The sequence below is a fragment of the Chenopodium quinoa genome, unplaced genomic scaffold, assembly GCF_001683475.1.
Source record: "Chenopodium quinoa cultivar QQ74 unplaced genomic scaffold, ASM168347v1, whole genome shotgun sequence".
Taxonomy (NCBI): Eukaryota; Viridiplantae; Streptophyta; class Magnoliopsida; order Caryophyllales; family Amaranthaceae; genus Chenopodium; species Chenopodium quinoa.
Genome location: NW_018742763.1, coordinates 4,556,512 through 4,577,452, shown reverse-complemented (window position 1 = coordinate 4,577,452; position 20,941 = coordinate 4,556,512).

Here is a 20,941-nt window from a genome sequence, read left to right as displayed (position 1 = left end):
AAGCGGCCTCTACCTAGGTATTCCGATCACTTGACCTGACCGAATAATTAGCTTTCTAATAATTCTGAACCCTCTATCGAAATAATACACTTTTTGGAAGGACACCATTCCTTTCAACAACTCCTGGACAATGAAAATTGGAAAAGACATTGAACTTGGAGTAAGGGTGAATCTCGTAGAGTTGCTAAGGAGAAATAAAAGCATCTTTGCATTTTCAGCAGACGAAATGCCTAGATTTGACCCGGAGGTCATGGTCCATAGGCTGAATGTGAAGGAAGAGGTCAGGCCAGCCAAGTAGAAAAAAAGAATCTTCTTTATAGAAAAGAACCAGGACAAAGAAGTTGATAAGTTATTTTAGGTTGAATTTATAGAGCCATGTGATTACCCAGAGTGGCTAGCCAATGTAGTCGTGATGAAGAAGGCAAACGACCAGTGGAGGATGTGCTAAACAAAGCATGCCCAAAAGATTGTTATTCGTTGTCGTTGATTGATTAGTTAGTAGATGCAACAAGTGGGCACGCATTACTAAGCTTCATGGATGCTTTTTCAGGGTACCACCGAATCAACCTGCACAAACTAGACAGGAAGGTGTATGTAGACGACTCGATTGTCAAAATCATCACACAAGCAGGACATATTTTAAATCTGGAAGAAACACTTCCACACTGAACAAGTATCACATCAAGTTGAATTCGAAGAAAGGCGTTTTCGTAGTAAGCTCGGGAAAAGTCCTTGGCTTCATGGTAAGCGAAAGAGGAAATGATGCCAACCCTGAGAAAGTAGAAGCAGTTCTCAGTCTCCTAGTGCCTAAATGCACCAAAGACATTATACGCCTAACAAGGAGGATGTCAGAGCTGACCCGCTTCATCAGTAAGTCAGTAGATAAAGCTTTATCGTTTTATCAGCTGTTAAAAGGAAATTGAGAATTCAAGTGGGATGAGGAAGAAAAGAAAGATTTTGCAGGGATCAAGGAGAATTTAACCAAGCTCCCCACCATGATCAGTCTGGAGCATGGTAAAAAGCTCTGGATGTATATCTTAGCCACAACGCAGACAATAGGAGCAGTCCTCTTGGTTGAGATGAACAAACAGCAGAAACTTGTTTACTTTTTAAGCCATGTGCTGACTGAAGCTAAATAGAGGTACCCATTAGTGGAAAAGTTAGCTATGGCAGTGGTTACAACAGCAAGAAATCTGAATCCGGATCCTTACAAATCACCCACTAGAAAAAGCCCTACAAAAAATGGTTGCCTTAGGTTGGCTGATGAAGTGGGAAATTCAAAGTCAAGCCTAGAGCAGCCATAAAGGCCCAAGCTCTAGCTGATTTCATAGTGGAAACCTCGTCCGAGCAAAAATGAGGTAAGAACCTAGAAAGTAGCGATGGATGGATCATCAGTTCAAACAGGCAGTGGCGCTGGAATAATTTTGACTTCACCTGAGGGCAATGTGTTTGAGTATGCCATCAAGTTTAAATTCAAGGCATCAAATATTGAGGCTGACTACTGACATGGGGTGAACTAGGTCATTGACTAAACTTCCCTAGAGCTAAACAAAATTGATAATCACTTAACAAACCTATATACAGCTATAGAGGTAAGTCAAGGGTCGAACTACTAGGAATAGTCATGCTTAAGTGTTTCCAATATGTGCCTAAGCTAGATCGAAGTCAAGGGTGAAGAATAGAGTAACCAATACCAATCAACTACCAAAACAAAGAGGCAAACAAATGAAACACTAGGGAATGGGGATCAACAAGCAATCATGACAATTGCAACAACTTGGAAAGGTTAAGCTAATCAATGGTTGTGAAGACTAATGATGAGAGCTATCAATTGGAATCAAAGAGCTATCTCCTAATCGTTAAGCTAGGTTTCCTTTATGAATAACAAACTAAGAGAATCACAATCCAAACCGATCAACAATTGCAAATCCTAAATCAAGTGGTCATGTCATTAGGAATCATAATGCAATCTAGCATAGTTCTCAAGGCCTAATTGAACTACACACTTGCAAATTTACATTGATCACTTTAATCTCAACAATCAATCAACATAATTCCAAAATCCATCACAAACAATCATTCATACAAGTTTCACCTAAACCCTAGCAAAACAACTACTTGAGAATCATCATCTAGTCAACAAGCAAGTAAATGAAATCAAGGATCAACAAGTATGAAGAACAACTACACTAATGAAGATTCAATCATCCAAACCCAATCAAACAAACATGAAATTAAACAAAGCAATAAAATGAGATAGAGTTAGAAATGCTCATTGATAATTGAGAAGATGTTCAATACAATTCTCACCCTTACATCATCAATCTCTTAAATCACCATTGCAATCTCTCACTTTCTCTCTAAATCTACTAGTAAGACTAAACCTAAATCTAGAGAGAGAAACTCTCAACCTAGCTAAAATTATGTGGAAAATAATGTCTAAAACTTCTTCCAAAAATCTGTTATAAAAGGGTATTTATAGGAGGCGGGAATACGAATTCAAAATAACCTGGAAAACAGGGAAACATGCCCGCGCGAGAGCTACACGCACTTGCTGCACAAGGTGTGTGCGCCCGCGCACGTGGACTGCGTCCCCACGCACGTGGCTTGCGCGATCGCGCTGTTTTGGGTTCCTTCGACGCTTCGTAGCTTCGTACGCTCGCAAATAGGTCTTCGTGTACGTACACAATATTTTCATGATAGTTACCAAGTATGGCTGGTTAAAATGGAGTTGACGGTGGGTTTAACACCATGATCTCATGAGAGCGCGGCTTGAGAACGCAAGAGCCCTACATAAAGCATGCCACTTTCTTACTTCTTGAGCTTTCCTTATGCTATAAGCTTCCTCCAAAGGCATCTTTCAACTTGGTATGCCACCATTATCAATACCCGAACCTCGTATAATACCTACAACCACGGAAAGAGAACAAATTAAGGGAAAAACACTAGAAAATCTATAAAAGTGGACAAAAGCACAAAATAAGAAAGAATAAGGGAACTAAAGAGAAAATGGCTAAAACTAAGCATTTATTAAGAATGAAAGCTATTAAAAGAAATTAAAAACAACCTAAAAACTCATTAAATGGGTACCATAAATGGCACTCATCAAATATGAAGCAACCTTGGCGGGATTGAGAATGATCATCGCAACCAAAGAACAAAAAGTACACTTGTAGACTGACTTCCAGTTTGTAGCCAGTCACCTGAAAGGGGAGTACAAAGCTAGACAGCTTACGATGCTAAAGTACACAACCAGAGTGAAAGAATAGCAGCTCAGCTGATGCACTTTCAAGTAGACTTGGTCCCTAAAGCAGAAAACTACCAAGCGGGCACACTATCAAAGTTAGCCAGCTCCACTCTTTTGAGTCTCACAAGAACATTCATAGTAGAAGTCCTAGAGGAGAGCAGTATTGCTAAAAGTAAACAGGTGAATTGTACCACATAGCAGCAAGCATAGTTCTCAGACATATTAGAATATAAGATGCACGGCGTGATGCCAGATGACATAATAAAGGCCTAGAAGGTTAGGAGGGATGCTAACTAGTACATTGTGATGAATGGAGATTTAAACAAGAAAGGTTTCCCTAAACCGCTCTAGAGGTGCATTCTAGAATGGGAACAAGAAGGAATCATGGAGGAAGCACACTAAGGAATTTACACAAATCACATTAGCGGAAAAGCTCTAGGAGTTGAAATACTTCGAAGAGGAGCATCTGGCCAAAATTGACACAGGATGCCTTAGCATATGTCAAAAAGTGTGAGAAGTGCAAGAAATATTCCCCAGTCATCAATCAGTAAGATAACGATTTGACCTCGATTCTTAGCCCGATCTCGTTTTTATAGTGGGGAATGGACATATTAGGACCTTTCACCACTAGTTTAGCGGGAAGAAAGTACCTCATAGTTGCAGTAGACTATTTCACCAAGTGGATTGAGGCCGAGCCCACAAATTACATAAAGGCATCTCAAGTTAGAATGTTCATTTGGAAGAATATCATCACGAGATTTGGGGTGCCATAACGCATAGTTTTTTACCACGACTGTCAGTTCGACTGTGATACTATCAAAGACTACTTGGAAGAAATGAACATCAATTACGCAAGTCCTTCAGTCCGCCACCCACTAAGCAATGGCCAGGCAGAAGCAATAAACAAGCTGTATTGATAGCCTTGTAGAGAAAACTGGAAGAGCACAAGGGTCTCTGGGCTGACTTGGTGTTAGAGGTGTTATGGGTGAATCGTACATTAGAAAAGGAAGCCGTTGGTAAGAGCCTATTTGCCTTAGCTTATGGAGCAGATGTTGTTCTCCCAGTAGAAGTGCAAATCCCCAGCCCTGGGAATTAAATACTACGAGAAACAAGGGAATGAGAAACGCCTGCTAGAAGAGCTAGAATTCCTTCCAGAGATGCGACTAAAAGAAGCTCTCTTACGGGCTACCTAGAAAAGCAAAATATCAAAGACTTTCAACAAGAGAGTCGGGGCATCGAGAACAGTTGCCTCGAGATTTGGTTCTTAGAAGAACTGTAGTAGTGGGAAGAGGAAATCAGCACGAAAAGCTGTCAGCTTACGAAAGGAACACAAAAGAAAATGAAAAGAGCCTTTTTCCTCCCCTAAAGTGGCTCAGTCTCGATCTAGGGAGCTAGGTGGACAAACCAAAGATTAAAACATAAAAAGCCAAGGATCCAAAACGCCACTCAACAAAGATGATAAAAACTTGAACAATATACCTCACAAGGGATCTTTTATAACAAATACTAACCCAAAGGTATCAGATCCACTATTAAAAGCAATACCATCTTACCACTTTTGATGAACTAAGGCTTTAAGGACCTTAAAGTTCTTAAACCACCTACCTTAGCATGCAATATCCTAGAATAACCCACCAACACTCTCAAATCATGCACACATGTACCACTAAGAAGGAAATCATTCAAATACATAAGACCAATGTGAATTGTCCGACCAAAGAGTGATAGAAAAAACACATTTTGCAAAATTTGTCTTTAACAAAGTTGCGTAAAATCAAAGGAGAGACAAAGAAGGAGTGAGAAGTTAAAAGGACATAGGCATATACAATTAAATCCCAATCGTCAAACAATGATTGTTCTACCACAATGTCAACGATCCCAAACACACTAGGTGTTAAAAGCATACATCCTTGAACCATTCAATTCCTCTTAAGCTAAAACTAAACTATGCACACAAGAAAATAAAAGGAGAAAAGAAAGAAGAAAATGGAAAGGTCTCACTAAGAGGTCCGATGCTAATAGAATAAATCTGACAACAAGGTAGCTCTTACCAATATCCATGGGTCATATGCTCCAACAAAGGACCTAGAATGTGAGACAAGAAAAGGGAATAGAGAAAACTCCACAAAAAAAGAAAGTTGTGAATAAAAGAAAACACTATGCTAAGTTAAATGGATGGTGGGGAGGGTGTACCCTCGAGAGGGGAGGGTAAGCTCGAGGTGTGGTGAGGCTCATCGACACCCTCGACCATCATGCTCGTGTGATGCCCAAGAACATGGTAGCCCAAAAATTAAAAAAGACTCATTCATCGTCAAAATTCATTAGAGCACAACCATTAGAGCGTTCTTGCTTAACCATCAATACTCAACTTCAAACTTAAATTCCAAGCACTCCAAACCTTTAAATGACAAAAAACTTGTTGGAAGTTGAAATTTAATGAATCCAAATATTCCTAAAATTCTGAAAATAAAAAGATTAAATAAATAAACTAAAATTGCCTCCCGGGAAGCACTAGTTTAAGGTCCCTAGCTTGACCCATCCTCCAAATCATAAAGGGTCAAAGAAGACCACCTTGTCCAAAGTGGTCGGGAGAACAAAATCATTTCCATGCATAGGCACAATTATATCACAAGACTCATCATGGAGAAACGCTTGGACTAAACCTAAGACATTGGTCTTCAATTTTTTCTTCTACTTTGAAATTCTTTTTCTCTTCCTTGATTTCTTCTTCCTTGGAGTTATTAATTCCACATCAACAACAATTGCAAAGCCATTGTCATCATCCTTAAAAGAAAGTTCAAACCATGAAGGCATTTCAAACTCATCCTCAAGCTTTGAAAACTCCTTGACATCTTCACTAAATATCTTGCTTTCAACACTTTTTGGAACATCATCAAAAGCTGCAAGAATATCTTTAGTAGAAGACATAAATATGCAAGCATTATAACTCAAAGGAGGTGAATTGTTGCACATGATTTCGTGCACGTAAGATAGAGACTCATGCATTAACTTAAGCTTGAAACTAGCCTTACTATTACCAACACACAAAGTAATGATGTTGCCTTTCACATCAATCAAGGTACCCGACGTGGCTAAGAATGGTCTCCCTAAGATGATTGGAATATTGTCATCTTCCGCAATCTTAAGCACAATGAAATTAACAAGGACGGTAATAAACTCTCCTATCTTTAGGGGGGACATCCTCAATCCTACCCATGGGAATCTTAATGGAACGATCGGCTAATTATATGGTCATGTTGGTAGTAAAAAGCTCTCTTAGCTTAAGCTTCTTGAAAACGGAATATAGCATGATGCTAATACAAGCACCTAAATCACAAAGAGAATTTTGGAACAATTTGCCATTGATATTGCAAGGAACGGAGAAATTCCTCGGACCTTTCATATTTGGGGGTAGGTTATTATGGATAAGAGCACTACAACACTCCCCAACATTAACCGAATCAACCACATTGCACTCTCTCGTGCCACTCAAAATGTCCATAAGGAATTTGGAATAATTTAACATTTGTTGCAAAGCATCGATGAAAGGAATAGAAAGATGAAGTTGCTTAAGCATATCAATAAACTTCCCAAATTACTCATCCATTTTATGACTCATGAATTATTGGGGTTAAGGATGTTTGGGTTTGATAATCTCATCTTACATTCTCTCTTACTTCTTAGCCTTCTCATTAGAACTCTGACTCCTCTTGCTTGACCCATCATGCTCATCATCACAAAATGAATCATTCACCTTCTCCTTTTCTTGACTCCTCTTAGAAACACTCTCCTCTAGTACCTTTCCACTTCTAGTGGTGATAGAAATAAACCGGTTACTTGGGGTCAAGATCTTGGGAGGGTAGAGAAGAAGGACTTGAAATCTCTTTCAAGGTATTAGCCTATTGAGTGATTTGGTTCTCTAACATCTTGTTATGGATCATCAATTCATTGAATTTCTTATCACTAACCGCCATATGTTCAAAATCTTAGTTTTATTTTCAAATATCTCTTCTAAATTAGACCAACAAGAAGAAGAGGGTTGGGCATAAGAATTATTACCTTGACCTTGGGTCTTTGAAACAAAATCGGGAGGGGGGATTTGAGCATTATTTTTAAAGTTTCCCTTATTTTTATTTTGATTGCCAAAACAATGATTATAGTTATCATAACCTTGGTTATGATGACCATAACCTTGGCTTTGATTTTGGATACTATAACCTTGGTTATATAGTTACCTCATAATCCTTGGTTTCCTTGGTTCCTATAACCAGCACCTTGGTTATAATTGTCAAAATTACCTTAGTTGTGATAATTCCTATTCCCTTGGCCTCTTTGATTAACAAACCTTGGTTCATTATTGTTAGACACAAAGTTCACATGCTCATTCACATTACCATCAAAATCATCACATCCATCCACAAATGAATGAGGGCACATAGAACAATCATGCTCATAAGAACCACAAGCATCACAAAACAAGGACCCACTAGGCATCTTATTAGAGGAAGAAAGAGGAGTAGGGTTAGAATATGTACCTTTTCCCTTAAATTAGGAGGGAAGATTCGCTGCTTGGAAGGTAGAACTCTCCAACTTAGCTTTGATCAAAGACATATCTTTCCTTAGATATTTGTGAAGACAAATTATTTCTTGCATTTAGATGATCAATGGAGTACACCGAGGAGCTACTCTTACTAGTTGACTCCCTTTCACCATCTTTCCAATCCATGTAGTGGCTCACTACATCTTTAATGACATCAACAACTTCTTCCTCCGTTCGATTCATAATGGGGCCTTCAATGCCCGTATCGAGACAAGACTTGAAGAGAACGTAAAATCAACCTAAAAACTCATTAAATGGGTACCATAAATGGCACTCATCAAATGCGAAGCAACCTTGGCGGGATTGAGAATGAGCATCGCAGCTGGAGCACAAAAAGTACACTTGTAGACTGACTCCCAGTAGGTAGCCAGTCAGCAGAAGGGGGAGTACAAAGTTAGAGAGCCTACGATGCTAAAGTACACAACCAGAGTGAAAGAATTAGCAGCTCAGCTGATGCATTCTCAAGTAGACTTGGTCCCTAAAGCAGAAAACAACCAAGCTGACACACTATCAAAGTTAGCCAGATTAACTCTTTAGAATCTCACAAGAACATTCATAGTAGAAGTCCTAGAGGAGAGCAGCATTGCTGAAAGTAAACAGGTGAATTGTACCACGTAGCAGCAAGCATAGTTCTCAGACATATTAGCATATTAGATGCACGGCATGCTGCCAGATGACACAGTAAAGGCCAAGAAGGTTAGGAGGGATGCCAAATAATACGTTGTGATGAATGGAGAGTTAAACAAGAAAGGTTTCTCTAAACCGCTCTAGAGGTGCATTCTAGAATGGGAACAAGAAGGAATCATGGAGGAAGCACACTAAGGAATTTACAAAAATCACATTAGCGGAAAAGCTTTAGGAGTTGAAATACTTCGAAGAGGAGCATCTGGCCAAAATTGACACAAAATGCCTTAGCATATGTCAAAAAGTGTGTGAATTGCAAGAAGTATTCCCCAATCATTAATAAGCAAGATAATGATTTGACCTCGATTCTTAGCTTGATCCCGTTTTCTTAGTGGGGAATGGACATATTAGGACCTTTCACCACTGGTTTAGCGGGCAAAAGTACCTCATAGTTGCAGTAGACTATTTCACCAAGTGGATTGAGGCCGAGCCCACAAAATACATAAAGGCATCTCAAGTTAGAACATTCATTTGGAAGAATATCATCATGAGATTTGGGGTGCCATAGTGCATAGTTTTTTACCACGACTGTTAGTTCGACTGTGATACTATCAAGGACTACTTGGAAGAAATGAACATCAATTACGCAAGTGCTTCAGTTTGCCACCCACTAAGCAATGGCTAGGCAAAAGCAACAAACAAGCTGATATTGATAGCCTTGTAGAGAAAACTGGAAGAGCACAAGAGAAAATTGGCTGACTTGGTGCTAGAGGTATTATGGGCGAATCGTACATTAGAAAAGAAAGCCGCTGGTAAGAGCCTATTTTCCTTTGCTTATGGAGAAGATGTTGTTGACCCAGTAGAAGTGCAAATCCCCAGCCCTGTGAATTCAACACTACGAGCAACAGGGGAATGAGAAACGCCTGCTGGAAGAGCTAGAATTCCTTCCAGAGATGCGACTAAAAGAAGCTCTCATACTGGCTACGTAGAAAAGCAAAATCTCGAAGACTTTCAACAAGAGAGTCAAGCATCGAGAGCGGTTGCCTCGAGATTTGTTTCTCAAAAGAACTGCAGCAGTGGGAAGAGGAAATTAGCACGAAAAGCTGTCAGCTAATTGGAGGGCCCTTTTCTCATCCATGAGCAAGTAGGACCAGGTGCTTTCCTCCTCTCTTACCAAGAAGGTCAATTCTAAAGGAACCGTTTTAATCCAGATGTGTTAAAAAATGTTTTGTTTAAATTCATAGAGAAACTTTGTTCAAATTACGCAATGTTAATCAAGGCAATTTAAGCCATTTAAATTCAACGAAATATGACCCTCTGCGTGAGGAGTATCCTACGAACTTGTCTAAACATGTTTATATATTTCATTAAGCTTTAGCATCATACGCTAACATGCAAGGAAGTTAAAATAAAGTTAAATTTACCATGTCTATGCCATAAATACCAAGGCAAGATGTGGCAAGACACACCATCATAAAGGGTTGATCTCAAAAATCGCCTAGAGTCACGTTGGTTACCTAAAAGCAAACGTCATCACTACCTAGTTTAACCTACAAACTCAAAGTAAATCAGGGCACCACCTTGGGGACGCTTGAGGGGGCTGCCTGACACGTTCAACTTGAGTTAGCAAGAGTGAATGAAAGACGAAAAGGAGCTGAGTAAGCAACACCAAGGCTCTCTTGGTCTCACTCAGCTTGTTTTTTTCGTGGGGAGTAGAGGGGAGAGCACATTAGTAAGCTCTCACATAAACTAAGTGAGAAGCTTAGGAAAAAAAGCCATCGCCAGAAGGCTGAAGGACATACCCATAAGTTCTTACATAACCAAGTAAGTGACATAAACGCAAGCTTTCGTCACGAAAGATGAGCAACATAAATCTAAGTTCTTACCTAGTTAAGTGAGCGACATGACCCTAAAGTCCTCATCATATGAGAGACAAAGTGCCAACAACGAAAACCCACGCAGCCAAGTGAGGGGTAGACAGGCCGAAAGCAATAGAACGCATGTTAAGAGGAATACACAAGCGCAAAAAAGAGTGGCATAAAGACAAGCCCTTACTCAGCAGGTGCAAAATAAGCACACTTATACTTTACAAAGTTAAAACATGCTTACCCAGAGCAAGGAGAGCAACAAAAAAGCAAATTTCTCAGCATGAAGCGGGAGATCATCAAAATTCCTCACCAAGTTCAGCTCATAATTATCAGCATTCAGCGGGGAGTAACAAAAATTCCTTGCTCAAGCTTAGCTCGTAATTTTTCATCATTCGACGGGGAGTAATAAAAACTCAAAAGTAAGAATAAATCAAAAACGTGTAAACAACAAAGCTCAGTGGGCAAGCGTAAAAAAACATGGAAAGAAACGCTAAAGAAAGGCACACGTTCCCCAACCAGCGTGGGGACCTAACCTAAGTGGTTTCACGTGGAAGGAGAAGGAAGATGCTGAGTTAAGGTTTAGGCACCACTATACCATAACTTAGCAAGATCCCTAGAGAAAAAACAAGTAGGAGGAAACAAACAATAGACAAGGTAACAACAGAAGTTATCAAAGTACATATATATGTCTAAACTAAACCTCCACCCACCAGGGTGAAGAAACATTCAGCCAAAAGTCATAAACATTCACAAACTGAACCCTCACCCGCCAAGGTGAAGAAACATTTAGTCATAAGTTGAAGAAAAAGAGAAACCAAGTTGAGGTGGACAAGCCCCGCAAAGAAGAAATAAAAAGTGTTAACTATAAACACACAAATAGCATAATCTTTGGCGGCTATACACCCAAAGATAAAAACAAATACTACCTAGTGACTATATACCTATTTGAGGGGAACTCTGAAGAACAGCTGCAGGATAGGGCAGATAGGCGCCAAAACCATTATTGCTCATTAGGCCAAAGTCTCCACCACAATGGCAGCAACAATGTCAGGGCAAAAGAGCACCTCTAAATTCAGCATAGCATGGTTGGGAACTTTGTAGTTGACAACACGAGGACGGTCATTACAAAAGTTGTGGTGCTCAGCGTTCCAAGCAATGTCAGCCCTAGTCCAAAAGGCCTTAAAAGGAGGTTTGTTCTCCACTTTCCCCATATAGGCTGCTTACACAACGGGTTGACACTTTCCAACCCCCATCATGACAAACTGTAAGTAGCCTAGTAAAGGTTGGAGAAAGCATAAAGGACTTAAGTGCTTCCTTCTTAGCCGCTGCAAGCTCACCCTCTCGCCCAGCCAGTAACCAAGCCATTTTAGCTTCCAAAGACTGCACCCTTACTTGAGAAAACCTTAGCTTCCTTTCACTGTCTCCCAGCTTAGTCTTGAGGGGCTAGAGTTCCTCCAGTTGCAGTTGAAGGGCGTCTTCCCTCTACTTCAGGGGGGCTCACCTCACCCGCTAATGCATCCCTCTCACCACCAACTCGCTGAATCTCCTTATCCTTCTCAGCGAGAGCAACATTCTGATTCAGATATTCCCTCTCCACTGAAAGCAAAGCATTAGCCAAGTCCCCAACACACTTAGTAAGCTACAAAATGATAAAAGGGAGAAGGAAACAAGTTAGAGAAAAGAGACAAAGAAAGCGAGAAAAGAATAACAAAAGACAAAAGAAAAAGAAATAACAAAAAAGTGGAGTAAACTGACCTTTTGAATATCATGACACGCAGTGGTAGAATGAAGGTTGACTGAGCCACTAGTAGAGTCTACAGGGAGACGAATACCGTGAGTAAGGGGGTACCCCAGAGTGCCACTGTGCTGAGGGTTATCCAAAAAATTAGATTCATCAGCAGATGGGCACAAAACAAGACAAAGAGAAGAATTAATAGGCACCTGCCCAAACTCTAAAAGCCTAGTAGGGCAAAAAGTGCCACCGCTGGACATAAAAGTCGCTGAGAGTGGATTCTCAAAAGCATCACACAAGAAGTGGTGAAAAAAGCGGTTGAGCTCGCAAGAGTATCTAAACACATCGTTAAATGCTTAAAACCTTATCAACAAAATTTATAAACACTCGACCAATCCTAAACCAAGTCAAGGGTCGAACCACGAGGAATGGGAGAAGGGTTACTATAGCCTAGGATCAAGCTACATCGAAGAATGGGGAAATGTTGATTATGTAACTATAATCTCAAGCAACTTAACTAATATATAAATTCAATATCAAAAGCAATAAGGATTAGGAACCACATGCAATCAAGATAGAGATACCAATCAAAGGAAATCAAATCGATTGAAAATGTGTAAGGACTAGAAGCAATTGCAATTGAAAGAGTCCAAAAGGTTATCTCCTAGAAGTCAAGCTAGGTTTCCTCTATGAGTGACTAACAAGGAGCATCACAATTCAAAATCAATCAACAAATGCAATCCGCAAATAAAGTGGTCATTTCATTAGGAATCACAATTCAATCTTGCTTAGAAATCAAGGTTGATCACTGCCATCAAACCAAACACATTAAAAAACCTACTACTCAATTTAATTACAACATTCAATCAATAAAAAATCCCCAAAGTAGCTATCATCCATCTTTCATGCATGCTTCACCTTCACCCTAGCTTGAAATCTACTCACTAAGCATGTTGAGTTTGAAGAACAAAACTAAGTAAATCATAAGCATCATCATGTCTAACAAAATCAAGTAGAAATTCAAATCAATCAAACTATTAACCAAAGGATCAACAAATCAAATAACCATTCATGAATAAAAAGAAGAATCAAAGCAATAGAGAAGAATTAACGGAAGAAAATCTCACTAATCATAATTGAATGAAGGAAATACAAACTTGATTGTAGCAATATTGAGATACAAATCAAAATCCAAGAGATTATCTCTCTACTTTCTCTTTCTAATTTACAAGAACTAAAAACTAAATTCTCTAATAAAAAATAGGGTATGTATAGTATACCTAACTAAGGAGAAATAAGAAATACGTTAAAAAATAGACCCGTACAGGGGCGCCCTCTCACCAGCATGAGCGCCCGCGGCGAACGGGTTACGGAACAGGGAACTCAGGTGGCAAGCCCGCGCTCGAAGCTTGCACGCTCACACCCGATGCATGCGCGCACGCGCCTCTGGAATAGGGAACCTTCTTCGTGCGCTCTTAGATGTAAGTGGTGCGCTCCTCATGATCGTCATTAGATATGGCAGTCTCAAAATTAGTTCACGGTGGGTTCAACACCATATTTTCACGTGAGCGCAGCATGAGGGCGCAAGCATCAAGTCTTGGAGTAAGCCATCTCTTGCTTTGTGAGCCATAAGTAAGCTTCCACTTTGCACCTTGAGTCTTTCCTAATTCGGAAAATCATCATTACGGGTATTAAGCTTTGCCTTTAACCTACCAACGAAGGAAAAGAACAAATAAAAGGGAAAAACACAAGGAAATCCACAAAAGTTGATGAACAAAACTAGGCATTTATTACGGAAGTAAGCTATGTAAAAAAGGTAAAATAACATAAAAACTCATCAAATGAGTGCCATAAATAGCACTCATTAAATTCCCGCAAGCTAAACCTTTGCAAGTCCTCGAGCAAAACAAAAGCAAACAGGGAAAAATGATGAGTTTATTCAAATAAGAAAAGAAGAGAGGAGATGAAAATGTAAACTAACTCGCTTTCGTAGGATTCACGGCCGATTTTAGCAACTAAAGACAAGCCATTTAAATCCCTAGATCGCCCTAGAGGATGAGTGATGCTCTCGTAAGGGTTAACAAAGAGTTTAACTCATAACTCTAGCAACCTAAGTCAAGGCAAGACAATCAAAAATCAAGAAATTGAAACACAAAGTGCTCTTGAGGACAAAAGTAGAGAAAGCAAATGCTAATGAATGAGAAGTTTCTTAAACAATATATGTATACATGCTATAAGATGTCAATGGTTGGTAGAAACATAGAACATGCTAAGAGTTCTCTCCACTAGCTTCAAATCAACCCTTAAGTTAGCTCCTCATGGTTCCTCGAAGGAACTGGAAAAAGGTAAAGAAATGAAAAACATGAGAAGGTTATCCCGCGTCTTAGCTATGCACATTTCTCTCTATAGGCTTGAAAATCATCTCCCTCCACCGATATAGACTCAACCCTCTAAAGTCTAAAGAACTTTTCAAGGTTGAAATGTCATGGCATAGGGTATAGGTGGGGTGAAAATTTGAGAAATTGGTGGTAATTCCTATGTGAAGCAAAAGAGTGGCCATATCTCAAAAACAAACTTAAGAAGTCACCAATTATCAAACAAGAATTCCATCTCCCCCAAGCTTATTAAACAAATACGTCAAACTTTAATTCTCAAAAGCGAAGCAATGCTCCCCCAAGCTTAAACAAAGCATTGTCCTCAATGCTTAAGCTCAGAAAACGATCATAACAAAGATATCATTGGTGCAATTCATGACATTTCACATTATTGATCTTTGTTTGCTCTTTCTTCATTTCACTTCATTTTACTCTTTTTTATTTTTATTTTATATATTTTTTTCCATTCTGCAATGCTCTTCACTTGTATCTTTTTCTCTTATGTATAACACTCAAAGTCAAACATGTAGCACCCTTTTACAATACACATCTTTCTTCTATCATATATATTATACACTTTCCATACATTTGAACACAACCGCCATAAATCCAAACTATTGACAAAAATAGCATCTAACCAAAGTAAGCTTCAAAACTAAGGGTAAAGGTCGATAGGCTAGTAATGTGGCTAGTGACTGAATAAATGGAAGTTAGCTCAAAGGGGTAGCAGGGGGGGTGAATGAAAAAGAAAACAAGAAAGTAACTAAATAAAAGGAACACAAAAGAAAATGAAAAGATCCTTTTTCCTCCCCTAAAGTGGCTCGGTCTCGATCAAGGGAGCTCGCGGACAAACCAAAGATTAAAACATGCAGAGACAAGGATCCAAAACGCCACTCAACAAAGATGATGAAGGCTTGAACAATATACCTCACAAGGGATCTTTTGTAACAAATACTAACCCAAAGGTATCAGATCCACTATTAAAAGCAATACCATCTTACCACATTCGATGAACTAAGGCTTTATGGACCTTAGGGTTCTTAAATCGACTACCTTAGCATGCAATATCCTAGAATAACCCACCAACACTCTCAAATCTTCAAATGACAAAAAAATTGTTGGAAATTAAAATTTAATGAATCAAAATATTCCGAAAATTATGAAAATAAAAAAGATTAAAGAAATAAACCAAAAATACATAAGAAAGAAAAGGAAGAAAAATAGGAGAAAAGATTTGCCTCCCGGGAAGCGCTAGTTTAAGGTCCCTAGCTTGACCCTTCCTCCACATCATGGGGGGTCAAAGAAGACCACCTTGTCCAAAGTGGTGGAGAGAACAAAATCATTTCCAAGCTTAGGCACAATTATATCACAAGACTCATCATGGGGAAACGCTTGGACCAAACCTAAGACATTGGTCTACAATTTCTTCTTCTTCTTTGAAATTATTTTTCTCTTCCTTGGAGTTATTAACTCCACATCAACAACACTTGCAAAGTCATTGTCATTATCCTTCAAAGAAAGATCAAACCATGAAGGCATTTCAAACTCATCCTCAAGCTTTGAGAACTCCTTCACATCTTCACTAACTATCTTGCTTTCAACACTTTTTGGAACATCATCAAAACCTACAAGAATGTCTTTAGTAGAAGATATAAATATGCAAGCATTATCACACAAAGAAGATGAATTGATGCACATGATTCCGTGCACGTAAGATAGAGACTCATGCATTAACTTAAGCTTGAAACTAACCTTACTATTACCAACACACAAAGTAATGATGTTTCCTTTCACATCAATCAAGGTACCCGACGTGCCTAAGAATGGTCTCCCTAAGATGATTGGAATATTGTCATCTTCCGCAATATCAAGCACAATGAAATCAACAGGGATGGTAAACACTCCTATCTTGAGAGGGGACATCCTCAATCTTACCCATGGGAATCATAATGGAACGATCGGCTAATTGTATGGTCATGTTGGTAGTAAAATACTCTCCTAGCTTAAGCTTCTTGAAAACAGAATATGGCATGCTGCTAACACGAGCACCTAAATCACAAAGAGCATTTTGGAACAATTTGCCATTGATATTGCAAGGAACGGAGAAATTCCTCGGACCTTTCATATTTGGGGGTAGGTTATTATGGATAAGAGCACTACAACACTCCCCAACATTAACCGAATCAACCACATTGCACTCTCTCGTGCCACTCAAAATGTCCATAAGGAATTTGGAATAATTTAACATTTGTTGCAAAGCATCGATGAAAGGAATAGAAAGATGAAGTTGCTTAAGCATATCAATAAACTTCCCAAATTACTCATCCATTTTATGACTCATGAATTATTGGGGTTAAGGATGTTTGGGTTTGATAATCTCATCTTACATTCTCTCTTACTTCTTAGCCTTCTCATTAGAACTCTGACTCCTCTTGCTTGACCCATCATGCTCATCATCACAAAATGAATCATTCACCTTCTCCTTTTCTTGACTCCTCTTAGAAACACTCTCCTCTAGTACCTTTCCACTTCTAGTGGTGATAGAAATAAACCGGTTACTTGGGGTCAAGATCTTGGGAGGGTAGAGAAGAAGGACTTGAACTCTCTTTCAAGGTATTAGCCTATTGAGTGATTTGGTTCTCTAACATCTTGTTATGGATCATCAATTCATTGGATTTTTTATCACTAACCACCATGTATGTGTTCAAAATCTTAGTTTGATTTTCAAATATCTCTTCTAAATTAGAACAACAAGAAGAAGAGGGTTGGGCATAAGAATTATTACCTTGACCTTGGGTCTTTGGAACAAAACCGGGAGGGGGACCTCTTTGAGCATTGTTTTTAATGCTTCCCCTATTTTGATTTTGATTGCCAAAACCATGATTATAGTTATCATAACCTTGGTTATGATGACCATAACCTTAGTTGTATAGTTACCTCGGTAACCTTGGTTTCCTTGGTTCCTATAACCACCACCTTGGTTATGGTTGTCAAAATTGCCTTGGTTGTGATAATTCCTATTCCCTTGGCCTCTTTGATTAACAAATCTTGGTTCATTATTGCTAAACACAAAGTTAACATGCTCATTCACATTACCATCAAAATCATCATATCCTTCCACAAATGAATGAGGGCACATAGAACAATCATGCTCATAAGAACCACAAGCATCACAAAACAAGGACCCACTAGGCATCTTATTAGAGGAAGAAAGAGGAGTAGGGTTAGAATATGTACCTTTTCCCTTAAATTAGGAGGGAAGATTCGCTGCTTGGAAGGTAGAACTCTCCAACTTAGCTTTGATCAAAGACATATCTTTCCTTAGATATTTGTGAAGATAAATTGTTTATTGCATTTAGATGGTCAATGGAGTACACCGAGGAGCTACTCTTACTAGTTGAATCCCTTTCACCGTCTTTCAAATCCATGTAGTGCCTCACTACATCTTTAATGATATTAACAACTTCTTCCTCCGTTTGATTCATAATGGGGCCTTCAACGCCCGTATCGAGACAATACTTGCCTTGAGGGCTCAAGCCTCCATAGATGATTTGGATGATTTGATAGGTTGGGATCCCATGATGTGGGCACTCTTATTGGTACTCCTTGTACCTCTCCCAAGCTTCATAGAGACTCTCATTTGGCTTTTTCTTGAAGCTTTGAATGAGAGCTCTAGCTCCCATCGTCTTCTTTTGGGAATAGAATTGAGATAGGAATTCCTTAGTGACGCATCCCAAGTCCTTTGGGAATTCGGCTTCACCTCCTTATACAACCATTCTAAAGCCATCTCTATAAGTGAGAAGAGGAAGAACTTTAGGAAAGTGAACTCTTGATTCACACCATTGACCTTTATTGTGTTACAATACTTCTCAAATTCCTTAATATGATTTAAAGGGCTCTCATGTTTAGCTCCACTTAAATTGTCTTCTTTCAATCAATGTTATCATGGCCGGTCGAATTTTAAAGTCATTGGCGGGGGTTGTAGGTGGTGTAATGCCACTTTCAAACCTATAAGCTCCGGATATCCCTAACTCCTTCAAGGCTACTCTTGGGTTTTGTCCCAATTTTTTCTTGTTCTTTTCCTTTTTGTTCTTCTTCTTTTAGAGGACAAGAACTGAAGGAACGTCTAGCAACTCTTATCTTAGTAATTGTCCTCTCTATTTCCGGATCAAATGAAAAAAGAGAACGACCACGTGCTCTATACATACAATCTTAAAAGAAACAATTAGTAGCACGAGTACAAATGTAGCCGAAAAGGGAATAATATTTTTGTGTTTTTCAAGTAATATGAAATAGACGCAACAACTATAGCAAACAACTACGCCATTCCCCGGCAACGACGCCATTTGATAGAGGATCTAACCACGTCGTAAAATGCTTAAAACCTTATCAAAAAAATTTATAAACCCTCAACCAATCCCAAACAAAGTATAGGGTAAGTCAAGGGTCGAACCACGAGGAATGGGAGAAGGGTTACTATAGCCTAGGGTCGAACTACTTCGAAGAAGAGGGAAATGTTGAATGTATAACTATAATCTCAAGCAAAGAAAGCAATGTAGAAATTCAATATCAAAAGCACTTGGGATTAGGATTCACATGCAATCAAGATAGAGATACAAATCAAAAGAAATCAAATCGATTAAAAAGGTGTAAGGACTAGTAGCAATTGCAATTGAAAGAGTCCTAAAGGTTAGTTATCTCCTAGAAGTCATGATAGTTTTCCTCTATGAGTGACTAACAAGGAGCATCACAATTCAAAATCTATCAATAAATAAAGGCTGATCACTCATATCAAACCAAACACATGCACAAATCTACTGACCAATTTAATTACAACATTCAATAAAAAAAAATCCATAAACTAGCTATCATCTATCTTTCATGCATGCTTCACCTTCACCCTAGGTAGAAATCTACTCACTAAGCATGTTGAATTTGAAGAACAAAACTATGTAAATTATAATCATCATCATATCCAACTAAATCAAGTATAATTTCAAATTAATCAAACTATTAACCAAACCATCAATAAATCAAACAATCATTCATGAATCAAAAGAAGAATCAAAGCAAAAGAGTAGAACTAAGGGAAGAAAATCTCACTAATCATCATTGAATGAAGGATATCCAAATTTGATTGTAGCAATATTGAGATACAAAACAAAATCCTAGAGTTTCTCTCTATACTTTCTCTTTCTAATTTATAAGAACAAAATACTAAACTCTTTAATAAAAATAAGAAAAAGGGTATTTATAGTATAACTAACTAGGGAGGAATAAGGAATACGTCTGAAAATATACCCGTAAAGGGGTGCCCTCTCACCATCATGAGCGCCCGCAACGAACAAGGTTCGGAAAAGGGATCTAAGGTGGCACGCCCGTGCTCGAAGATTGCGCACTCGCGCCTAATGCTTGCGCGTTCACGCCCCTGGAACTGGGCACCTCTTTCGTGCGCTCTTGGATGTAAGTGGTGCGCCCCTCATGATCTTCATTAGATATGGAAGTCCTGAAATAAGTTAACGGTGGGATCAACACCATATTTTAACGTGAGAGCAACATGTGGGTGCAAGCATTAAGTCTTTGTGTAAGCTATCTCTTGTTTTGTGAGCCATTAGTAAGCTTTGCCAACCTTGAGCCTTTTCCAACCCGGAAAATCATCGTGACGGGTCTTGAGCTTTGCCCTTAACCTATAAACAAAGGAAAAGATCAAATATAAGGGAAAAACACTAGGAAATCCACAAAAGTGGATGAAAACACAAAATAAGCAAGGAATAAGGAAACTAGAGAGAAAAATTAACAAAACTAGGCATTTATTAAGGAAGAAATCTATGAAAAGAAGGTAGAATAACCTAAAAACTCATCAAATGAGTTCCATAAATATAACTCATCATAGTTATAGGTGCCAGCTTCCTTTTCAGCATTCTCACCAAGAAGTCTAGTGTTGGCAGAGTGAGAAGCAAGGGGATCTAGCGTAGAAGAGGTGTGAGCCCTCTTGGCGGCTGGCTGCTTTTCAGCAATAGAAGGTGAGACTATAAGATTGTCCTCCAAATCAATGAATTGAGAAGCCCGCTGCTGTGCCCTCGCAGACTGACAGTGACCGCTCCTACTGGCACTTCATAAACGGTCTGGAAGTCCAAGAGAGCGAGGAGTTATTTTGGGAATCTCCTTGATATCATTAACAGGAAGCTCGAATTCGGAGGTTTCAGCAGTAGTAACAACAGGTTCCTTAGCAGCAATAGGGGTATCAATACTTCTAGGTTCCTTAGCAGAACATGCTCAGTGGAAGTTATAGGTTTCTCAACCTCCATCTCAGCAGAAAATTTTAGAACACTATTAGCAAAATCATCGACATTATCATTCTTTTGACCATCAGAAACTTGTTTCTTTGGATGGTTTACTTGGGAGGACTAAGGTGCCACCTGGCCAGACCGCTGCAGGGTCCTTCATAGAGGATGTAGTTCTCCGGGCCATTAACGCCTCATGTCCTGAAGTAAC